The sequence below is a fragment of the Pseudophryne corroboree genome, chromosome 9 (assembly GCF_028390025.1).
Source record: "Pseudophryne corroboree isolate aPseCor3 chromosome 9, aPseCor3.hap2, whole genome shotgun sequence".
Classification (NCBI taxonomy): Eukaryota; Metazoa; Chordata; class Amphibia; order Anura; family Myobatrachidae; genus Pseudophryne; species Pseudophryne corroboree.
This window is the reverse complement of record NC_086452.1, coordinates 128,139,682-128,158,528: the sequence shown is the minus strand read 5'-3', so window position 1 is coordinate 128,158,528 and position 18,847 is coordinate 128,139,682.

Here is an 18,847-nt window from a genome sequence, read left to right as displayed (position 1 = left end):
TAATTCCACACATTAAAAAATGGAGAACAAAAATTTGGAGGGTAAAATAGGGAAAGATCAAGATCCACTTCCACCTCGTGCTGAAGCTGCTGCCACTAGTAAATGACCCAAAAATCAAAATTAAAAGTGTCTGAGCAGAAGCGTAAACTTGCCAATATGCCATTTACGACACGGAGTGGCAAGGAACGGCTGAGGCCCTCTCCTATGTTCCTCAAAACTAGTGGGTCAGCTCCACATGAGGATGGAAGCACTCATCCTCTCGCTAGAAAAATGAAAAGACTTAAGCTGGCAAAAGCACAGCAAAGAACTGTGCGTTCTTCTAAATCACAAATCCTCAAGGATAGTCCAATTGTGTCGGTTGCGATGCCTGACCTTCCCAACACTGGACGGGAAGAGCTTGTGCCTTCCACCATTTGCACGCCCCCTGCAAGGCGCTGGGAGGAGCACCCGCAGTTCAGTTCCTGATAGTCAAATTGAAGATGTCACTGTTGAAGTACACCAGGATGAGGAAATGGGTGTTGCTGGCGCTGGGGAGGAAATTGACAAGGGGGATTCTGATGAAGAGGTGGTTTGTTTAAGTCAGGCACCCGGAGAGACACCTGTTGTCCGTGAGACGAATATGGCCATTGACATGCCTGGTCAAATTACAAAAAAAATCACCTCTTCGGTGTGGAATTATTTTAACACAAATGCGGACAACAGGTGTCAAGCCGTGTGCCGCCTTTGTCAAGCAGTAATAAGTAGGGGTAAGGACGTTAACCACCTCGGAACATCCTCCCTTATACGTCACCTGGACGCATTCATCAGAAGTCAGTGACAAGTTCAAAAACTTTGGATGACAGCGGAAGCAGTCCACTGACCACTAAATCCCTTCCTCTTGTAACCAAGCTCCGGCAAACCACACCATCAACTCCCTCAGTGTCAATTTCCACCTTACACAGGAAAGCCAATAGTCCCGCAGGCCATGTCACTGGAAAGTCTGACGAGTCCTGGGATTCCTCCGATGCATCCTTGAGTGTAACGCCTACTGCTGCTGGCGCTGCTGTTGTTGCTGCTGGGTGTCGAGTGTGTGTGAGTTAGTGTGTCCCCGGTACCAAATACCATCTAGGTTCCACTTCTCTAGGCAGGCGATACCGAGAATGTACATAGACCTCAGAAAAATAGTCACCAGTGTCCTAAAAAATGCAGTAGTACCGAATGTCCACTTAACCACGGACATGTGGACAAGTGGAGCAGGGCAGACTCAGGACTATATGACTGTGACGGCCCACTGGGTTAATGTATTGCCTCCCGCAGCAAGAACAGCAGCGGCGACACCAGTAGCAGCATCTCGCAAACGCCAACTCGTTCCTAGGCAGGCTACGCTTTGTATCACCGCTTTCCATAAGAGGCACACAGCTGACAACCTCTTACGGAAACTGAGGAAGACAATCGCAGAATGGCATACCCCAATTGGACTCTCCTGGGGATTTGTGACATCAGACAATGCCAGCAATATTGTGCATGCATTACATCTGGGCAAATTCCAGCACGTCCCATGTTTTGCACATACATTGAATTTGGTGGTGCAGAATTATTGAAAAAACGACAGGGGCATGCAAGAGATGCTGTCGGTGGCCCGAAGAATTGCAGGCAACTTTCAGCATTCAGCCACCGCGTGCCGAAGACTGGAGCACCAGCAAACAGTCCTGAACCTGCCCTGCCATTATCTGAAGCAAGAGGTGGTAACGAGGTGGAATTCAACCCTCTATATGCTTCAGAGGATGGAGGAGCAGCAAAAGGCCATTCAAGCCTGTACATCTGCCCACAATATAGGCAAAGGAGGGGGAATGCACCTAACTCAAGCGCAGTGGAGAATGATTTCAATGTTGTGCAAGGTTCTGCAACCCTTTGAACTTGCCACACGTGAAGTCAGTTCAGACACTGCCAGCCTGAGTCAGGTCATTCCCCTCATCAGGCTTTTGCAGAAGAAGCTGGAGACATTGAAGGAGGAGCTAAAACAGAGCGATTCCGCTAGGCATAAGGGACTTGTGGATGGAGCCCTTAATTCGCTTAACCAGGATTCACAGGTGGTCAATCTGTTGAAATTAGAGCACTACATTTTGGCCACCGTGCTCGATCCTAGATTTAAAACCTACAACATCTCTCTTTCCGGCAGACACAAGTCTGCAGAGGTGCAAAGACCTGCTGGTGAGACACTTGTCAAGTCAAGCGGATAGTGACCCTTCAACAGCTCCTTCTTCACATTCTTCCGCAACTAGGGGTGCGAGGAAAAGGCTAAGAATTCCGAGCCCACCCGCTAGCGGTGATGCAGGGCAGTCTGGAGCGAGTGCTGACATCTGGTCCGGACTGAAGGACCTGGCAACGATTACTGACATGTCGTCTACTGTCACTGCATATGATTCTGTCACCATTGAAAGAATGGTGGAGGATTATATGAGTGACCACATCCAAGTAGGCACGTCAGACAGTCCGTACGTATATTGGCAGGAAAAAGAAGCAATGTGGAGGCCCTTGCACAAACTGGCTTTTTTTTCTACCTAAGTTGCCCCCCCTCCAGTGTGTACTCCGAAAGAGTGTTTAGTGCAGGTGGGGGCCCAAACTAACCAGTCATTTCAGTCACAGTTATGAGGCAGACCCTGTTACTGAAATGATGGGTTTGTTTAAGTGTGCATGTCCTGTTTATACAACATAAGGGTGCGTGGAAGGGCCCAAGGACAATTCCATCTTGCACCTCTTTTTTCTTTCATTTTTCTTTGCATCATGTGCTGTATGGGGACAAATTTTTTGAAGTGCCATCCTGCCTGACACTGCAGTGCCACTTCTAGATGGGCCAGGTGTTTGTGTCGGCCACTTGGGTCGCTTAGCTTAGTCACACAGCTACCTCATTGCGCCTCTTTTTTTCTTTGCATTATGTGCTGTTTGGGGACTATTTTTTTGAAGTGCCATCCTGTCTGACACTGCAGTGCCACTCCTAGATGGGCCAGGTGTTTGTGTCGGCCACTTGTGTCGCTTAGCTTAGTCACACAGCGATCTTGGTGCGCCTCTTTTTTTCTTTGCATCATGTGCTTTTTGGGGACTATTTTTTTGAAGTGCCATCCTGTCTGACACTGCAGTGCCACTCCTAGATTTGCCAGGTGTTTGTGTCGGCCACTTGGGTTGCTTAGCTTAGTCACACAGCTACCTAATTACGCCTTTTTTTTTCTTTGCATCATGTGCTGTTTGGGGGCTATTTTTTTGAAGTGTCATCCTGTCTGACACTGCAGTGCCACTCCTAGATGGGCCAGGTGTTTGTGTCGGCCACTTGTGTCGCTTAGCTTAGTCACACAGCGACCTTGGTGCGCCTCTTTTTTTCTTTGCATCATGTGCTGTTTGGGGGCTATTTTTTTGAAGTGTCATCCGGTCTGACACTGCAGTGCCACTCCTAGATGGGCCAGGTGTTTGTGTCGGCCACTTGGGTCGCTTAGCTTAGTCACACAGCTACCTCATTGCGCCTCTTTTTTTCTTTGCATCATGTGCTGTTTGGGGACTATTTTTTTGAAGTGCCATCCTGTCTGACACTGCAGTGCCACTCCTAGATGGGTCAGGTGTTTGTGTCGGCCACTTGTGTCGCTTAGCTTAGTCACACAGAGACCTTGGTGCGCCTCTTTTTTTCTTTGCATCATGTGCTGTGTGAGGACTATTTTTTTGAAGTGCCATCCTGTCTGACACTGCAGTGCCACTCCTAGATGGGCCAGGTGTTTGTGTCGGCCACTTGGGTCGCTTAGCTTAGTCACACAGCTACCTCATTGCACCTCTTTTTTCTTTGCATCATGTGCTGTTTAGGGACTATTTTTTTGAAGTGCCATCCTGTCTGACACTGCAGTGCCACTCCTAGATGGGCCAGGTGTTTGTGTCGGCCACTTGGGTCGCTTAGCTTAGTCACACAGCTACTTCATTGCGCCTCTTTTTTTCTTTGCATCATGTGCTTTTTGGGGACAATTTTTTTGAAGTGCCATTCTGCCTGACACTGCAGTGCCACTCTTAGATGGGCCAGGTGTTTGTGTCGGCCACTTGTGTCGCTTAGCTTAGCCATCCAGCGACCTCGGTGCAAATTTTAGGACTAAAAACAATATTGTGAGGTGTTCAGAATAGACTAAAAATGAGTGTAAATTATGGTTATTGAGGTTAATAATACTATGGGATCAAAATGACCCCAAATTCTATGATTTAAGCTGTTTTTGAGGTTCTTTGTAAAAAAAACACCCGAATCCAAAACACACCCGAATCCGACAAAATTTTTTTAGGGAGGTTTTGCCAAAACGCGTCCGAATCCAAAACACGGCCGCGGAAACGAATCCAAAACCATAACACAAAACCCGAAAAATTTCCGGTGCACATCACTAATAATTACTAATTACAGTGATCTTGCCATTTAATTCTAGTGATTTGGACATATAATTGTTAATTACTGGTAAGTTTGATTAACTTACAGGGAAAAGCAATACCTTGTTACACTAGGGTTTGGGCCACTGCAGCCGCTAAGTATAAGCAAATAACCTTTACGATGTGTATGCACGTTACGTAAACATGCAATGCGCACAATGCAGCGAACACGTGTGGCTTGATACACCTTATACCCCAAACAAGAATGGAATGTGACACCAGTAGTTAAATGTTATGTTGTGGTCCAACGCATCAACAGTATTTACTCAAAAGCTATACACAGAAGATACAACATTATTACAGAGAAGAGCTACAACCAATAATACATACGTTTGTTTACGAGCGCTCCTGGACCCAGGACTCAGTCTGTCTTAGCAAGATGACCTTCAGAGAATTAGGACTGAGTTTGGTCAGGAGCCTTTCTTTTATACAATGTGTCCAAATACAATACAATGGGACATGTAAGCTCTTCTTCCATAGGTCAAGGGGCAGGTCATTTACAGTACATGAGGGGTCATAGGTTGGTTTGAATAGGTGGGCGATGCTTGGTCCAGGTGTGCTTGCAGAGGTCCGCCACTGTTCCCGCCGAATATCACGAGTACAGTAATTACAGAAGGTTATGAATATTGTATTCCTGCGCATATCTATGCGCAAGAGCATGCTGTATTCTGCAAATTGCGATCAGAATGTAGCCCTTGAAATACTGTACATCTGGATACCAAACACTTTGTCCTAACCTTGTTCTGTCCCCTCATATCATGTAAAGCTGGACATCTCTGTTGTTCTATTTCTTAAGTAAATGTCATTTGCTGGTGTGGTGTGTGTGTAGACTATGTGTAAATTATGCACTATATATGGATAAAATATTGAATATGTCTTTGTGGCTTTTCTATGCGAATGCGTATGCTACCGTATTTACTCATACCTCGTGCCAATACGCAAGGCCCGTGAGCCAATGTACGCAGCGTGCGTGTATGCGCACGCATGGCAGAACACGTGCACGCACAGAGGCCACTCTGTATGGGGTTTGTATGTGTGTATGTGGTATGTAATATTTTTGACTTCGACATTACAGTGATCCTGCCAATTGATTCCAGTGATTTGGACGTATAATTCCAGTGATTTTGCCAATTAATTCCAGTGATTTGGATGTATAATTCCAGTGATTTGGACATATAATTCCAGTTGGAATTGTTTGTGTCGCTTGGCTTAGTCATACAGCTACCTCATTGCACCTCTTCAACATCTTTGCATGAGGTGCTGTTTGGGGCCTAGTTTTTGAAAAAGTGCCATCCTGTGTGACACTGCCGTATGAGTACAGGGGTACTGCTGTATTAGTCCTGGGGTACTGCCGTATAAGTCCACCAATTGCAGACTTTTTTTAAAGTGACTGGAGCGTGCTGGAGATGCTGTCAGTGGACCAAACAATTGCAGCCCACTCTCGACATTTAGCCACTGCGTGACACTACTAGATGGGCCAGGTGGTTGTGTCGCTTGGCTTAGTCATACAACTACCTCATTGCAATTATTTTTCTTCTTTGCATGAAGTGCTGTTTAAGGCCTTTTTTTTTATATCTGCCCTCCTGTCTGACACTGCAGTGCCACTCCTAGATGGGCCAGGTGTTTGTGTTGTACATTTGTGTCGCTTAGCTTAGTCATCCAACAACCTCGGTGCAATCTTTTGGCCTAAAAACAATATTGTGAGGTGTGAGGTGTTCAGAAAAGACTGGAAATTAGTATATATACAGTATACATACACAAACACGAGAAAATAACACAAACATAGTTAATGAAACTCATAGCAGTAATATAATTTATTTTGGTGCTTCTGTGCTTGCATAACTTGTACAGAAACACTGATCAGCAGCAGCAGCAGGACACGGCCAGCAGCCTTGAGTCCGATCAGCAGACAGGAGCTCCAGATACAGCCACCCAGCCGGCCAGTTTAGCCTTTACAGAGCTGAGCTTTGCTTGGCTGCTTGTGAGGGAGGTGGTGGGGTTGTTACCTAGATGACATAAGAAGCACCGGAGGAAGCGCAGAGACACGCAACGCATGCACCGGCATGTAATGGCTGGCTTGTCGGGTGTTGGAGTGCGCAGCCCGCTGGGCTTTCAGTGGGTGGGGCCTCAGACGCCCACTACCCTGGGCAGTCAGTCAGGCTGTATAGCATGAAAAAAGTTTTTCTGTCTACACCAGCAGAGCAAATGCTGTGGGCCTTTTTTGATGGGGGGCCTGGAGCTGGAGCTCTTCCCGCCTCATTGTTAATCCGGCCCTGGGTCTGGGATGTAGCATACAGATTGGCAGCAGACTGTCAATTATCGACAGTCTGCTGCTGTTTTAGGGCGGCGACAGCCTCCATTTCGCAAAATGGAGGCATGTCATTGCCATATTGGGGAGGGAGGAGATCAGGATGGAGATTTACTGGCCTGTTTGTTGTATCTGCACCGGACTCTTGCACAACCCCATGGGTCACGCACATGGGTGGATTGGGACGAACACCAGCCCGGGATATGTATGGAAGCAGCCCTAATTGGGGTTTTGTCTGTTGAGAGGAAGGGGTCTGGCAAGGGGGCGGGGTCACTTCTCAGAGGTCCTGATTCTGAGATAGACACAGTTGGGGCCTCCTTTGCTTTATATTATGTTCATGTTTACCTGTGACTTTATGCATATGCTGCTACAATGCCCCTCCCTGATGTACGTCCATATAACTGCAGTTATACCTTTAATCTACTTCTGATTTTACTGATATTTTATTCTACAAACCCCAATTTTTTAACCATATATGTTTGAAAGTACAATGAGGGGAAGTACACACTACATACAGCACAGTACAGGACACTACATACACACATGTATTGAAACACAGACACAGGGGACCAGCGCAGCAGAATCTGCCCCAGTGGCCAATCTGGCCCTGATTACATACATAGCCACCACATTATATACATAGCCACCACATTGTTACAGGTATAGCAGCACATCACACGTATAGTACTGCATTACATGTATAGCACTGCATTACACACATAGCACCACATAACACGAATAGCAGCACATTACATATATAGCACCACACTACACGTATAGCACCGCGTTATTCAAATAGCACCACATTACATACATAGCCACCACATTATACACGTAGCCACAGTATTACATACGCAAGGCTGGTGACAGGGGGGTTAAAAGGGGCACCAGTACAGGTCCCCAAGGATCAGAGGGGCCTTAAGGATATGCCCCTTAGTGCACGGCAAGCTTGTTAGCCATCTTGTCCAAATAGGGTAGTGACCTGTAGGCAGTGTGGCTGCAGCCTCAGAGTGACAAGAGCCTCTCACACACAGTGACTGTATGGCAAGAGTGTGCACCCGCTCTTCTGGGTCCAGCTCTGTTGCAGGCAGTTACGGGACATGGCAGCAGCTCTGATGGCCTGGATTCCCGTGTCCTGCACCGGCTTCTTCTGGTGGGGTGTATGGGCCACATTGTACCTGCTGTGCAGTGTCTGGGTACTGTGGAGTGCAGTGCAGGAGAGTGGATTGGTGAGAGAATACAGGGCTTTGGCATGGGGTGGAAGAGCTGGGATTGCAGCATGGAGTCATTGGGGAGAGACAGACTGTGGGGTGTGTGGATAGGAGAGATATACATATTTATATATGTGTATATGTAAATATATATATATTTATTAACAGTTTATTTTATATATATATATAGCGCAGAGATCGACAGTGTGGCACTCACGGTAATAAAGACAGAACTCCAATAAGCAATAATGAAGGTAGTCAACATTTCAATTAAACTTGATTTTCATCAGGACATAATAAAATACAATGTGAACATCTTACCATATAAACTCGCCACAGAAACACGTGTGCCGCGCCCGCCCCCCGGAGCCCCGGTCAGGATGGGGGCATGCCAATGACGTCGGCGTACATCAGCGCGTCGCGCGTCCAAGCAATCCCCATGGAAACCACTATACAATAATATGCGGTTACAGCATATAAATCACAGTATCAACAGTGTTAGGATACATGCATCATAGAAAACAATCTCCACATCCATCTACACACAAAAACTGTTAGTTAGTAAATGTGACAGATAACATCCATTGAATCTTTCTTATCAAAGTGCATCTCCTACATGCTATCAGAAAATTATTTACATATATTAAATGCACAGCTAACATAAATCCTCAAAGTAATTAAAATAATCAATAATAACCATAATCCAATTAATTATTAGCACTATAGATTCCAGATAAATATTTACACCCGACATGTTCAGGGCATGACTTCATTTCAAAGCTTTGGGGCAATTACTTCAAAGCGATATATCCATTCTGCTTATCTCCTCAAAAGCGCATCTCCTCTAATACCCCCTTGTATTAACGGGGGTATGTGATCGATCATCCTGTATTTTAATACAGATAGGTTATGACTAGTGATGTACACCGGAAATTTTTCGGGTTTTGTGTTTTGGTTTTGGATTCGGTTCCGCGGCCGTGTTTTGGATTCGTACGTGTTTTGGCAAAACCTCCCTGAATTTTTTTTGTCGGATTCGGGTGTGTTTTGGATTCAGGTGTTTTTTTTTACAAAAACCCCTCAAAACAGCTTAAATCATAGAATTTGGGGTCATTTTGATCCCATAGTATTATTAACCTCAATAACCATAATTTCCACTCATTTTCAGTCTATTCTGAACACCTCACACCTCACAATATTATTTTTAGTCCTAAAATTTGCACCGAGGTCGCTGGATGACTAAGCTAAGTGACCCAAGTGGCCGACACAAACACCTGGCCCATCTAAGAGTGGCACTGCAGTGTCAGACAGGATGGCAGATTTAAAAAATAGTCCCCAAACAGCACATGATGCAAAGAAAAAAAGAGGTGCACCAAGGTTGCTGGATGGCTAAGCTAAGCGACCCAAGAGGCTGACACAAACACTTGGCCCATCTAGGAGTGGCACTGCAGTGTCAGACAGGATGGCACTTCAAAAAATAGTCCCCAATTAGCACATGATGCAAAGATAAATTAAAGAAAAAAGAGGTGCAAGATGGAATTGTCCTTGGGCCCTCCCACCCACCCTTATGTTGTATAAACAGGACATGCACACTTTAACAAACCCATCATTTCAGCGACAGGGTCTGCAACACGAATGTGACTGAAATGACTGGTTAGTTTGGGCCCCCACCAAAAAAGAAGCAATCAATCTCTTCTTGCACAAACTGGCTCTAGAGAGGCAAGATGTCCACCTCCTCCTCATCGTCCGATTTCTCACCCCTTTCACTGTGTACATCCCCCTCCTCACAGAGTATTAATTTGTCCCCACTGGAATCCACCATCTCAGGTCCCTGTGTACTTTCTGGAGGCAATTGCTGGTGAATGTCTCCACAGAGGAATTGATTATAATTCATTTTGATGAACATCATCTTCTCCACATTTTCTGGAAGAAACCTCGTACGCCGATTGCTGACAAGGTGAGCGGCTGCACTAAACACTGTTTCGGAGTACACACTGGAGGAGGGGAAACTTGGGTAAAATAATGCCAGTTTGTGCAAGGGCCTCCAAATTGCCTTTTTTTCCTGCCAGTATATGTACGGACTGTCTGACGGGCCTACTTGGATGCAGTCACTCATATAATCCTCCACCATTCATTCAATGGTGACAGAATCATATGCAGTGACAGTAGACGACATGTCAGTAATCGTTGGCAGGTCCTTCAGTCTGGACCAGATGTCAGCACTCGCTCCAGCGGATGGGCTCGGAATTCTTAGCCTTTTCCTCGCAGCCCCAGTTGCAGGAGAATGTGAAGGAGGAGCTGTTGACGGGTCACTATCCGCTTGACTTGACAAGTGTCTCACCAGCAGGTCTTTGCACCTCTGCAGACTTGTGTCTGCCGGAAAGAGAGATACAACGTAGGCTTTAAACCTAGGATCGAGCACGGTGGCCAAAATGTAGTGCTCTGATTTCAACAGATTGACCACCCATGAATCCTGGTTAAGCAAATGAAGGGCTCCATCCACAAGTCCCACATGCTTAGCCGAATCGCTCCGTTTTAGCTCCTCCTTCCATCTCTCCAGCTTCTTCTGCAAAAGCCTGATGAGGGGAATGACCTGACTCAGGCTGCCAGTGTCTGAACTGACTTCACGTGTGGCAAGTTCAAAGGGTTGCAGAACAATGCACAATGTTGAAATCATTCTCCACTGCGCTTGAGTCAGGTGCATTACCCCTCCTTTGCCTATATCGTAGGCAGCTGTATAGGCTTGAATGGCCTTTTGCTGCTCCTCCATCCTCTGAAGCATATAGCAGGTTGAATTCCACCTCGTTACCACCTCTTGCTTCAGATGATGGTGGGGCAGGTTCAGAAGAGTTTGCTGGTGCTCCAGTCTTTGGCACGCGGTGGCTGAATGCGGAAAGTGGCCTGCAATTCTTCGGGACACCGACAGCATCTCTTGCACGCCCCTGTCGATTTTTAAAAAATTCTGCACCACCAAATTCATTGTATGTGCAAAACATGGGACATACTGGGATTTGCCCAGATGTAATGCACGCACAATATTGGTGGCATTGTCCGATGTCACAAATCCCCAGGAGAGTCCAATTGGGGTAAGCCATTCTGCGATGATGTTCCTCAGTTTCCATAAGAGGTTGTCAGCTGTGTGCCTCTTATGCAAAGCGGTGATACAAAGCGTAGCCTGCCTAGGAACGAGTTGGCGTTTGCGAGATGCTGCTACTGGTGCCGCCGCTGCTGTTCTTGCTGCGGGAGGCAATACATCTACCCAGTGGGCCGTCACAGTCATATAGTCCTGAGTTTGCCCTGCTCCACTTGTCCACATGTCCGTGGTTAAGTGGACAATGGGTACAACTGCATTTTTTAGGACACTGGTGACTCTTTTTCTGATGTCTGTGTACATTTTTGGTATCGCCTGCCTAGTGAAATGGAAACTAGATGGTATTTGGTACCAGGGACACAGTACCTCAATCAAGTCTTTAGTTGCCTGTGAATTAACGGTGGATACCGGAAACACGTTTCTCACCGACCAGGCTGCCAAGGCCTGAGTTATCCACTTTGCAGCAGGATGACAGCTGTGATATTTCATCTTCCTCGCAAAGGACTGTTAGACAGTCAATTGCTTACTGGAAGTACTACAAGTGGTCTTCCGAATTCCCCTCTGGTATGACGATTGACTCCAGGTAGCAACAACAGCAGCGCCAGCAGCAGTAGGTGTTACACTCAAGGATGCATCGGAGGAATCCCAGGCAGGAGAGGACTTGTCAGACTTGCCAGTGACATGGCCTGCAGGACTATTGGCTTTCCTGTGTAAGGAGGAAATTGTCACTGAGGGAGTTGGTGGGGTGGTTTGCAGGAGCTTTGTTACAAGAGGAATGGATTTAGTGGCCAGTGGACTGCTTCTGCTGTCTCCCAAAGTTTTTGAACTTGTCACTGACTTCTGATGAATGCGGTCCAGGTGACGTATAAGGGAGGATGTTCCTAGGTGGTTAACGTCCTTACCCCTACTTATTACTGCTTGACAAAGGCAACACACGGCTTGACACCAGTTGTCCGCATTTCTGTTGAAATAATTCCACACTGAAGAGCTGATTTTTTTTGTTTTTTGACCAGGCATGTCAATGCCCATATTCGTCCCATGGACTACAGGTGTCTCCCCGGGTGCCTGACTTAAACAAACCACCTCACCATCAGAATCCTCCTTGTCAATTTCCTCCCCAGCGCCAGCAACACCCATATCCTCATCCTGGTGTACTTCAACAGTGACATCTTCAATTTGACTATCAGGAACTGAACTGCGGGTGCTCCTTCCAGCAATTGCAGAGGGCATGCAAATGGTGGAAGGCGCAACCCCTTCCCGTCCAGTGTTGGGAAGGTCAGGCATCGCAACCAACACAATTGTACTCTCCTTGGGGATTTGTGATTTAGAAGAACGCACAGTTCTTTGCTGTGCTTTTGCCATCTTAACTCTTTTAAGTTTTCTAGCAGGAGGATGAGTGCTTCCATCCTCATGTGAAGCTGAACAACTAGCCTTGAACATAGGCCAGGGCCTCAGCCGTTCCTTGCCACTTCGTGTCGTAAATGGCACATTGGCAAGTTTACGCTTCTCCTCAGACGATTTTGATTTAGATTTTTGGGTCATTTTACTGAGCTTTATTTTTTTGGATTTTACATGCTCTCTACTATGACATTGTGCATCGGCCTTGGCAGACGATGCTGATGGCATTTCATCGTCTCGGCCATGAATAGTGGCAGCAGCTTCAGCACAAGGTGGAAGTGGATCTTGATCTTTCCCTATTTTACCCTCCACATTTTTGTTCTCCATTTTTTAATGTGTGGAATTATATGCCAGTAATATATCAATAGCAATGGCCTACTACTATATATACTGCGCACAACTGAAATGCACCACAGGTATGGATGGATAGTATACTTGACGACAGAGGTAGGTAGAGCAGTGGCCTTCTGTACCATACTGCTATATATTATATACTGGTGGTCAGCAAACTGTGCAAAACTGAAATGCACCACAGGTATGGATGGATAGTATAATATACGACACAGAGGTAGGTAGAGCAGTGGCCTACTGTACCGTACTGCTATATATTATATTCTGGTGGTCAGCAAACTGTGCAAAACTGAAATGCACCACAGGTATGAATGGATAGTATAATTGACGACACAGAGGGTAGCTCCCATTGTGGCTCTGACTAAGAAAGGAGCGGATCCTACCAACTGGTCGCATGAAGCTGAGTTGTCGTTCCGGGCCCTTAAACAAGCCTTTGTCTCTGCTCCAGTCCTCAGACATCCTAATCTGGAATTGCCCTTTGTTGTGGAGGTTGATGCCTCAGAGGTTGGAGTGGGGGCTGTCCTTTCTCAAAAGGATCCGGAGTCTTTGGAGTTACATCCTTGTGCCTGTTATGATTCCAGTACTCCTGACCGGAGGAGATCTTATGACAATGACCAGAGTACTGGAAAGGAATGCTGGTTACGGGAGCAGGAAAGACTAGTGGCCCCTGGCGCCCTAACTCTATTGTCTCACCCGTGCTATCGGAAATCCCTTGCGAGACTATGGTTTCTTGAGCCCCTGGCAGCCACGTTTGAAAGGCGGATTATGTCTGCCCAACTCCGGTGCCTCCTGGTCTTAGTGAGAGACAAAGGGAAATCCGAGGCAGGATGATAACAAGAGGACCTCTGACTAACAACAGGCCAAGGGCAACAAGCTAACTAACAAAACCTGAAGTATGTGCGGAAAAACCGCCAGTGAAAAGGACAACCAAAATCCACTTGTCCTATACTCCTACCCAGCACCGCCGGATACCAGAGTGGATCTGTGGAAGCGGAATCCTCCGCAAAATGCTCCGAAAAACACAAATAATAAATGATAAAGCGGCCAAGCCGCTACACACGGCAACGCCGCGACTCACGAACACCACTGGATGTTAAACGGTGATCAGTCAGGACTCCAGGAACAAGATGACGTCTTCCGAGTACAGGACAACTGAGGACTGGAACGACCGGATACAGCAAGACTGGAAACACTCTCAGCAAACAGAGACAGCATGCAGGAAGCTATTACCGGCGTCTGTGTGAGGCACTGAGAGAGCATATAAACTGGAGCCCTCCAATCAGCTGCTGACAGGGCTGATTGCATGAATGCCGTGCAACTGCCTTGCTGCACGGCCAGGAAACAGGTGCCAATACTCATTTTAAATGGACCCAGCAACGGGGAACGCGGTCCGCCAGTGGCGTCCCCGTTGCTAGGGTCCGTGCGGCTCAGTGCGCCCGACGCCTAGCGTTGCCAGGGAGCCGGCGGCTGTACGCGTACGGCGTCGCTGGTTGCTAGGCGCCAGGCTGCACCGACGAGCGGACCCCGGCGCCTAACAGTGCCTTTATGTCCAGGAAATTCTCCTCCACTGAATCCAATTATGACGTTGGTAATCGGGAATTACTGGCTGTAAAGTGGGCTTTTGAGGAGTGGAGGCATTGGCTGGAAGGAGCAAAGCATACTATTTCGGTATTGACTGACCATAAGAACTTGCAATACATTGAATCAGCTAAACGGCTTAATGCTCGGCAGGCACGTTGGGCATTATTTTTTACTCGTTTCAAATTTATTATCACTTTCAGGCCTCGTTCCAAGAATACTAAAGCTGATGCCCTGTCACGTAGTTTTCGTCCGGTTCACAATAACAATCCTGTTGTTACCCCAATACTTCCATCTTCGGTCATCCGGGCAGGCCTCACACAGGATTTATTTACCCAGTTAAACCAGCTTCAACACCAAGCTCGTAGATTTACTCCTGCTGGTCGGCTTTACGTTCCTGAATTTTTGAGAGCTACTGTTTTAACTGAATTCCATGACAATAAGGTTTCAGGGCATCCGGGAATCACTAAGACATTGGAGTTAGTCTCTCGCTCAGTATGGTGGCCTAGTATGTCTAAAGACGTTAGAGAATTTGTTTTTTCATGTCAGGTTTGTGCACAGCATAAGGTTCCCCGTTCCTTGCCTATCGGGCAACTTATGCCCTTAAGTGTCCCTCTCAGGCCATGGTCTCATATTTCCATGGATTTTGTGGTTGACCTTCCCCTTTCAGCCGGATTCCGAGTCATATGGGTGGTAGTGGACCGTTTTAGTAAAATGGCTCATTTTTTTGCTCTTCCCCAATTGCCTTCTGCTAAAGGGTTGGCAGTTTTGTTCCTCCGCCATGTGTTTAGGCTTCATGGGTTACCCACTGATATTGTTTCTGATCGGGGTCCACAATTCATCGCACAATTCTGGAGATGTTTTTGTGCTTCTTTGAAGATGAAACTGTCATTAACATCCGGTTATCACCCACAATCCAACGGACAAACCGAACGAGTTAACCAGTCATTAAAACAATATCTGCGCCTGTGTTCAGCCAAACTCCAGAATGATTGGTCTGAGTTTCTTCCTTTGGCTGAATTTGCTTACAATAACTCCTGTCATTCCTCCACTAAAGAGTCTCCATTCTTTTCAGTTTTTGGTTTTCACCCCAGAGCTAATTCTTTTTTTCATCATTCTCCGGTCTCCTCGCTGGCATTGACCTCCCATCTCAGAGCAATTTGGAAAAAAGTGCACCTTGCTCTCAGAAAAGCAGCCTTTCGAGAGAATAAATTTTCTGACAGGCTCCGACGTCCTTGCACTTTTAAGGTGGGAGACAAGGTGTGGTTGTCAACTCGCAACATCAGGCTTCGACAATCCTCGGCTAGACTGGGACCCAAATTTATTGGACCATTTCTTATTATTAAAAGAGTCAACCCAGTTGCCTTTCGGCTACGTTTACCAAGATCTCTCAAGATTGGAAATATGTTTCATTGTTCCCTGTTGAAACAATACGTTTCTTCCAGTAGATTTCCTCGGAGGATCTCTCAGGGTAGATCTCCAGTGAATGTACAGGGACAACAGGAGTTCTTGGTAGAGAAAGTTCTTGATTCCAAATTTTCCCAAGGTCGCCTGTATTTTTTAGTTCACTGGAAAGGCTATGGTCCGGAGGAAAGGTCTTGGGTCCTAGATAAGGATCTTCATGCTCCTAGGCTCAAGAGGGTATTTTTTCGGGAATTTCCTCAGAAACCTTGCTGTAGGGGTTCCTTGACCCCTCCTCAAGGGGGGGGGTACTGTTAGGCGCCGGGGTCCGCATATCCGTGCGGCCCGGCGCCTAGCAACTAGGGATGCCGTGCACGTTCAGCCGCCGGCTCCCTAGCAACGCTAGACGCTGAGCCGCACGGACCCTAGCAACGGGGACGCCACGGGCGGACCGCGTTCCCCGTTGCAGGGTCCAATTTCCTGCACGCACACTGTCCTCTGGCCGTGCAGCAAGGCAGCTGCATGGCATTTATTCCAATCAGGCTCTGAGCAGCTGATTGGAAGACTCCCTCTGAAATACCTTCCCAGTGCTTCTCACAGACGCCGGTAATAGCTTCCTGCATGCTGCTTTGGTTTGCTGAGAGTCTATTTCCAGTCCTGCTGTATCCGGTCATTCCTGTCCTCAGAAGTCCTGTATTCGGGAGCTGTCATCTCATCCCAGGAGGTCGTTTTGTTCCCTGGAGTCCTGTCTGATCACCGTTTAATATCCAGTGGTGTTCGTGAGTTACGGCTCTGCCGTGTGTTGCGGCTCAGCCGCTCTTCCTTTTTTGTATTCTGTTTTTGGAGCATTTGTGGAGGGTTCTGCTTCCACTAGTCCTCTCTGGAACTCGGCGGTGCCGGGTAGGAGAAGTGGACAAGTGGATATTTTGGTTGTCCTTTTCCCTGGCGGTTTTTCCGCACATATTCTAGTTTTGAGTTAGCTTGTAGCCCCTGGCCTGATTGTTTAGTCAGAGGGCCTCTTGTTATCACCCTGTATCGGATTTCCCTTTGTCTCTCATTAAGACCGGGGGGCATCGGAGTTGGGCAGACATAATCCGCCCTTCAAACGCGGCTGCCATGGGCTCGAGCAACCATAGTCTCGCAGGGGATTTCCGACAGCACGGGTGAGACAACAGAGTTAGGGCGCAAGGGGCTATTTTCCATTCCCGCTCCCTTCCCCAGCATTTCGTTCCAGTGCTCCGGTCCTTGCAATAAGATCTCCTCAGACCAGAGTGCTAGAATCATAACACTGGTAAAAGCGACCAGCCGGTCGCTCAACATTTTTTAACTGCCAATCATTGATTAGCGGTTTTAAGACATCAAATTATTTATCATATTCCCTCCCTTAAACGGGGAGGTGACAGGGGGTTAATACTTTTGAAGGCAGAGGCCCGTTGGATTTTTTTGCTGGATGCCCTTTCACCCAGAGGTATAAATGAACACTCTGGGTTACATTGTTTTCTTTAGAATTATAATGAGCCTTAAGTATGGATGTTACATTATTGTAGCTACGAATTTATGTAACATTTATAGCCATTAATGATCACTATTTTTATTTATTCAGAACCAATCAGGTTTAACTGTAGATGTGATCTATTCTGATATCCAGGATAGAGATGGACAGTAGGTATGGGAGTATATCTAAAATGACTGCTTTGGATACATTTATATTATTGCTTTGCCGCATTGATAGACATTATGTTTTATTATTTGCCTCATTGATACACATGATTTTCAATGCCAATTGTATGTTTTGTTTGTTGATTTCACTTTGACAGCTAATTACGTTGTCCTCATTCACAGGTGTAACGGGGCTCTCCGTGACGCCGCGTCTGGCGCGGCACTGTGACGTCATTGGTGATGGACGTGAAGCGGGCGGACGGCGGGCGCCATGGACGGCCTCGATGGTATATAGGTATGTGTTGTAAGTACTGTGGTTAATGTCCTGATGAAAATGTTTTATTTATAACATTGAAACGTTGACTTCCTACGTGACTTGGTCTCGTTTTATTCCCCGTTGAGGGAGCTGTGAGTGCCGCCGACTGCGGGTTATATACGGAGCCATCTTTGCAGGGGATGCCATACGGAGGGCACCAGCCTCATTTATTTGTACTATATAGTATGAAGTGCTGCTGATCACTACAGAGATTATATATATATAGGAATGATAAGTACTCATTGATCTATTCATGCTGCTACCATCATGTGTGCTATATGCTTGTTGCCTTTTTAAATGATTTTTCTGGACAAGTAAAACTTCCTCTTTTGCATCTAAGCTGTGTGCTGGTATTTCTGGGTACAATCACCTGTGTGGTTATTCTTGGATTTTTCTATATGATTACACTAACCGTGCACCAGCGTTTTTTCTAAATGATAAGTGAGAAGCGGCTGCTTTTGTGGATTTGTCTATTCATCATGGTAACGGACTGTTATTATGGACTGGGAGCTGCACCACAAGTATAAGATACAATTTTTCATTTTTTTCCCTTTTTTTTCAGTTCTTTGGAACTTATTTTTTTCAAGTAACTGTGTTTGTGTATTTTTTTGTGTGTTGTATACGTTTTTGGACAATGGATCTGGATGCTAAGGACATCACTGGGACAAAGCGATTCTTGGACAAAGAAGTTTCCAAGATTTTGTTTTCTTCCACTGAACAATTAGCCTTTGATGTAGACACTCCCACTGAAATATACTCTGATTTGTTACGATTACGTAAAAGGCTTGTAGAACTGGAACTACACGGGTTAACGATATCTCAATATCACAAAGAAAATCTAATTCCCCGTGGTTTCAGAATTAAAAACCAGCCTACACTTGGTCGGAACAACAAAGAGTTTTGTCGCCAATGGTGTCAAATACTTAATCAATGTAGTTTTGACTTGATGGTATTGGTGGTACAACAGGTCAACACTGACATTGATAACATCAAAAAGGAGATTTTGGGCTATGAGCGTGCAGGCCTAGAAACCTTAAAAACAGATTCCACAAATGATTGGTTAACCAAACTAGACGATTCAATTCAAGCGACGAAACGCGTTGGGCGTGGCC